Source organism: Rosa chinensis, chromosome 5, assembly GCF_002994745.2.
Source record: "Rosa chinensis cultivar Old Blush chromosome 5, RchiOBHm-V2, whole genome shotgun sequence".
Taxonomy (NCBI): Eukaryota; Viridiplantae; Streptophyta; class Magnoliopsida; order Rosales; family Rosaceae; genus Rosa; species Rosa chinensis.
In genome coordinates, this window is record NC_037092.1 from 64,401,925 (window position 1) to 64,408,697 (window position 6,773).

The window sequence follows — 6,773 nt, forward strand, 5'->3', positions numbered from 1 at the left end:
ACTTAGTTTCATTCTGCCACTAGGAGGCTGCGACCATTTCACCAAGGATCATTACTAAAATTGTAAAAACGAATTGGGTCATGTTACCTATTTAATCAACAGGTTCTACTCAAGTTTTTCCATTTTTAACATGATCAACTAACAATATTGACACTATACACGAATACGAATGATTTGCAAATCAATAATATGCAAGTCAAAATATTATTCCCATAATAAAAGACTGTTGATACCCAAAAAAGCACGAGACATTCCCTACACACATTTTAAGTCCAATAAGAAAATACATATGCAAACCGCATTCGGAAATACAAAAAATTACATATCTTCTCGAACCGTCATGCCACGCATGTGGACCCAAGTCACGACTACGCTCTTGGGGCTTGCAGAAGTGCGTGTGGTGTGGAAGGTTACGGAAACACATAATGCTCATCTATTAATTTAGTTTCGTTGGTGTTGGGCTCGAAATCCAACCCCACTTAAATCAAGAACGAAATGGTGAACAAGAGAATTGGGCTAGCCTCTCCTTTGAAACCCAAAGTCCATGTCAAAAAAGCCCAACTTCCCTTTTCTTCTTCTTCATTCCCGTATCACCTCCCTTCCTTGCAGCAATCTCATACCTCACTTTTTCCTCGCATCAACCTAGTACATAGAGAGTTAGCCAAAATCCCTAAATACGATTGATTCCTTCTGTTAGTCATTGAAAGGGAAATCTTGTGACCAGTTCAGAGATATCCTCCTCTACTGCTAAAATCAAAACTATCACCGATTCTTAGCCAAAGCAGTTCACATAAAACCAAAGTCCCATGTTGCAAGCCTTGTCAACTAAAAATAGGTGTTGCCAGAACTTCTATTGCGGTAACCAAACCTCATATACTGCTAAGACCTTTATTGCAAGCTTCCTTCAAACCAAGCATGTATTGATAAACCTTACCATTGGTTCCTTAGCCAAGTAAAAAAAATACTTACAACACTCATTGCAAGCATTTCTCAAACCAAAGCTCTTGTAGTTAAAGCCACAACTTTCATCGCAGTAACCAAAACTTCATCTGTAATAAGATAAAAGCCAAAGTCAAAGCACCATGCCATTTTATTTTTCAAGTGAAATACGCCTTCCACTAAATCAAGGTTATGCCAAGCACATCTCACACCAGGCTCATTATCTAAATACTGCAGTTGAAGTTGTTTTTACTGACGTACTTTGATTCGTCTCATGTTGAGACATGTAGTCACAAACTTATTACTACCTTAGTTCAAGCATAACATCTCTTCAAGCTGAACCCTGAAAATTATTGTTCAAGGTCCCTACCATTCGTTAAACACTATAGTAGCAAGCTTCACTGAGGCCTTTATTAGCCAACGGCAAAGACTTCTTTGCAACCATGACCAAAATCTTCCCCTGCATAGACATAAATATTTGTTTTACCATATCAAAGGGTCAAGCAAAACCTTTGTTTCACCTTTTCTCTTGTAAAAGCCTTTGTTACATATTTTATCCAGTAAAATGTCTTTGTTACACCTTTTATCCAGTAAAATGTCTTTGTTACACCTTTTCTCTAGTAAAAAGCCTTTGTTACACCTTTTCTCTAGTCAAAAGCCTTTGTACCATTCTTACTGGTTGAGTCAAATCTTCTACTGTCTTAATCACCATCCATTCCAGCTTCCAATCATATCTTAGTATATATTCTCATGATTTATGCAATGACGAAACATTTACTGCAGTGATGTAGCACTGCAGTTTTTGATATTTCAATTGAAAAGTTTATGCAAACTAGCTTAGACTAATGTTAAGCATAATTAGAAAAAATTAGCTCCTCTTGTTGATATGTTATACTCCATGCATATGCAATTTTAGTCCATAAATGAAGTTTGTACACTTGATTATTCTCCAAGATAAAGTTTTACTGTAATAAGAAAGCACTACAGTAATTAGTCATTCACTTCAACTATTTGGCATGCAGACAAGCTTGAGAAATCGATTTATGCAGATGAAATTTTGGAAAAATGACAAATATTCAATTCTTGATTATCTCTTTTCCTATGCTAATGTCTATGCCGAAATGGTGTAATTGTCTTCAAGAGCTGAGGTGTGAAATAGGTAACAGGCATAGTTTACGCCTAAGTCTTCAAGACTTAGTTCAAGCATATGTTATCCCTCTGCAGTAACTTCATGATTAGCTAGATGCTTATTCGCTAATCTCATATGACTCATGTTATGGCCCATTACCATGATTCATACCAAGCAAATATGCTTATAAAAAGAGATGCAAGACACTCATACACTAACAAATCATTCCAATATGAGCAAGGTAAGAGTCAAATTTCTCCTTTCTCTGTATCTAACATGGGAATCATTCCTAGTTTCATCATAACAGCCTTTCTTTCGTAGAAGCACTTAACAACACATCAATCTTATATTCTGACAATAACTTCAGCCAACCACAACACTAGTCTTACTTAATTTACCACTGCAGCAACCATAATCTTCATAATACCGGTATGAAAACCAACATGCCATAACCCATTTTCTTAAACTTCAAGCATCAAACAAACTAAGTCTTGTATACTTTGAGACTTAATGATCCTCAACCATACCTTTTAGCTGACAAATCATATCCATAAGTACTAGGAACCTCCTTATCATCTCTAGCTCTTCTAATGCACAATTTTCCAAATTACAATATCAAAAATCTTGTTAAGAAAGCACGAATTCCTGTCTCATGCTCATTTTTCATATATAAAAGATGCTGCTGCACATTTGTTGCTGTAAATCCTTATATTATTGTGCGGAAAGTAGAAAATCACTGCCAATATATCACTGCAGGGAGAGCCGCAGTTTCAGAAATCTTGTTATTGTAGTTTATATATTGCAAGGGCGAAGTTGTCGTTATCAACTAATTTTCTTATATAATCGATAGTGCTATAAAATCATACATTGCTGCTGCCATGCTATAAGTCACTTTCTCATGCTCAAACATAAAATATTGCTAGATAGCCATTACTACGAAGGCATGTATTAAGGCATGCTAAATTATCAGTTTTCTAACCGGTTCTAAGGCCAAGTTCTTAGTTATTGTGGTGTTTATAGTTACCTGCAGTTTATATATTGCAAGGACAAAGTTGTAGCTATCAACTAATTTTCTGCTATAATTGATGGTGCTGTAAAGCCATACATTGCTGCTACCATGCTATAAGTCACTGCTAAATTCTTGCTACAATATAGGTTGCTCCGATCAACCTACTTACATCAAATTACTATTGCAATAGCAAGCTTTGTGCAAAAACTATGTCACTATATTAAGGCCACACGCTCTCTCCCAATCGCTTAAGATGAAAATGTTATGTAAATTCATATACATACCAAGCTCATATCTAGATATGACAAGCTAATGCATACTTCAATCTTATAATCACGCCAAGCTCAATCGCATGCCAAGCGGATTCACGACTAAGAGGATTACTCCAAGCATATAAACAACAGGCATATGAGTCTAATACATTCAAAAGAATATCTTGTCAAGCTCCTCTTTTGAAGGTCGTGTATTCATTCTAAAAGCCATGACAGAGCCACGCCAAGCCTATCTCTGAAGCAAATACTTTTCAATGCACACGCGCTCTTTCATGGTCATTGAAATGCAAATTAAAAAGCAACCACGAGCTGAAGCAATTAAAACACATGCCTAATATATACATGCCTATGCAAGGTTGCCACAAGCTAAATCTACTTAAAGTTAAGCAACAAAAATTATTGCAATATGCATATCAATCATTAAGGGCAAAATCAAACAAACTAAGGCAAATGCAAGAAAGCTTTATATACCACATGCAACCATTCTATATCCATTAATCCAAGCAAAAATGACCTCAAGTGAAGAAAATTGTTTGTTTTTTTTTAAATTTATATTTGCTTTCCTTGCACATTCATGTCATGCTCATCCTTGCATACCGTACCATTCTGATATCTCTTCATTTTCAATTCCTTAAGCCACAATAACAAGCTTCCGTTTAACTTGTGCTACGTACATCATTTTCCACCATGCTCTTGTTTCAATTCCAGTGTCATACCTTTCAATACATACATAGAATTACATACTTTGCTTTATTCAAAACTCTTTTTTGATTTTCTATGCACTAACTTATGCATCTTTTTTCAAAATTTTATGTTTATATCTAACTTTTCATACCTTTGATACCGAAAGCACATACTTTATTACTATTCTATTTCTGAGTTTATCTATTAAGTATATTTTTTTGGGTTTTTTGCACCAACAGTGTCTGGAGACTTGGGTGACTGACAATATGATACCCGAACTTACAAAGTTATCAAAGTAATACCCAGACTCAATTTTTCGTATCAACGTGGTACCTACGTCAATTTTCCGTCACGGCGCCGTCAATCCTGACCACGTGTGAGGCACATGACTCGCAAAATAGGGGTAAAAAGATTGATTTGCCCTCAATTCATTAATTTTCTCTCCTATTCATCATCTTCTTCCTTGAAACAAATCAAATCCAAAACCCTAAACAACATTGTTCTTCTAAAGCCCAAAATAGTTGGGAAATTTGCAAGTAACTTTCCAGTGCCATTGTTAGAAGATTAAAACAAGCCACCAGCTTCTCCATCTCATCCATCTACTTCTTCTTCTCCATTCAGGCTCGGGACACCCAAGTCTTGGTCTCGATGATTAGAACGGCAAGACGACAACGGTGATGACGTGGCGGTGGAGGGAGGAGGAAGAGGGCTGGGGGAAAAGGATGGAGGAAATGTTGAAAGGATGAACAGGTGGAGATTCCTGATCGTCGATGTTCTTGAAATCTTGCCCAGATTCAACAAATCTCGGCCATCCATTATGGCTCCATTGGCCCCATCTTCTGCCGGGAAGAAGAAGAAGAAGAAGATGGAGAAGCTAGCGATGGTGGAGTCAAAGCTGGCTGAGTTGCAGCCAAAGGAGAAGAGTTCGAAGGAGGAGGATTCGGAGTGTGGGCTAATGCCCAAGCTGGACTACGACGACGTTTTGAGTGCTTGGTCCGACAAAGTGTCGCCGTTTCCAGAGGAGTTGCAGGACGGCGCTGATGGAAACAATATCTATGTATGTTTCCTGTATGTTTCTCATCTCTGGAGGGATTGGAGCGAGGTGGCGGCGGTGGTGGAGGTGAGGGAGGAGTCGGGAAGATGGCGTAGAAAACGGTGTCGTCTGGGAGGCGGGAATTTTTGTGGGAGAAGATGGAGGAGGGGGATGGGTCCAGGTTTAGAGGTGCCGCCATGGTTTTTGCTCAGTCGGAGGAGGTCTCGATTCTGCTGCGGCTGAAAGTTTATTCTGGTGTATCTAGTTTGGGCACAGCATCACCATACTCTATTAGCTTATACACTTTTTTGTTTTCCGGGGAAGGAGGTGAGGGTTGTTGGGGAGGGAGGAGAGGGGAGGTGGTGTGGGTTTGACAGAGGGAGAGAATGGTTTATTATTACCAGGTGGTGTTGAGGAGGAGAGGAAGGTGGTGATTGGGTTGTGGAGGAGTGGAAAAGTCTTTTTTACCCTTATTTTGCGAGTCATGTGCCTCACACGTGGTCAGGATTGACGGCGCCGTGACGGAAAATTGACGTAGGTACCACGTTGATACGAAAAATTGAGTCTGGGTATTACTTTGATAACTTTGTAAGTTCGGGTATCATATTGTCAGTCACCCAAGTCTCCAGACACTGTTGGTGCAAAAAACCCATATTTTGTTTACTCTTTATAAGTTCCACATGTCTTACTTCTACTCAAAGTTTTCATGATATATTTACAGGAGGCCTACGCTTATTCAATTCATTTTACTCACATCTATGCCTACTAATTTGCTACATGCATGTCTTTTAAAATGCATCAATTTAAGCATCTCTTATACAACCTAATGTTTATATTTCTATATACATCATTAAGCATAATCCTTTAAACTCAATGCTTTGAATTTGATCTTCATGCTTTTAATTCTCTCTTTTAATTATATAGCTTATTTTATTGTCATTCCATGTCCCACATAATTAAGGGGGCTAATGTTGATATCCAAAAAAGCACGAGACATTCCCTACACACATTTTAAGCCCAATAGGAAAATACATATGCAAACCACATTCGGAAATACAAAAAGTAACATATCTTCTTGAATCGTCATGTCATGCATGTGGGCCCAAGCCACAACTACGCTCTTGAGGCTTCTAGAAGTGGATGCAGCGTGGAAGGTTACGGAAACACATAATGTTCGTCTATTGATTTAGTGTCGTTGGTGATTTCGGTCTTGGGCCTAAATCCAAGCCTAATGACTTAAATCGAGAACGAAATGGTGAACATGACAACTGGGCTAGCCTCTCCTCTGCCAATAATTTCAGGCTCACACCATCCATGTTCTGACCAATCAACCACTGAGGCAAGTTATGCAAAGCCCCGAGCACTCTGGTCTCCTAACCAAATAGGCAATTGAGCTCAGTGAGTTTGACATTGAGTACAAACCGAGAACGGCCATAAAGGGCCAAGCGATGACGGACATCATCGCTGAACTCACTGAGCGCCAGGAAGAACCTACTTCCACAAACAGAGATCGCCCCAGCAACTTTTACCAATGTTGTGCCAGCAGCTGCTTATCAACCGTCAGAATGAAACCTCTATGTCGACGGCTCGTTTTGGCCAAGGCTTGTGGCGCTGGAGTAATTCTAACAGGACAAACGGGGGACTCACTGTGGAGTACGCCCTAAAGTTCAATTTCAAAGTTTCAAACAACATGGCAGAGTACGAAGC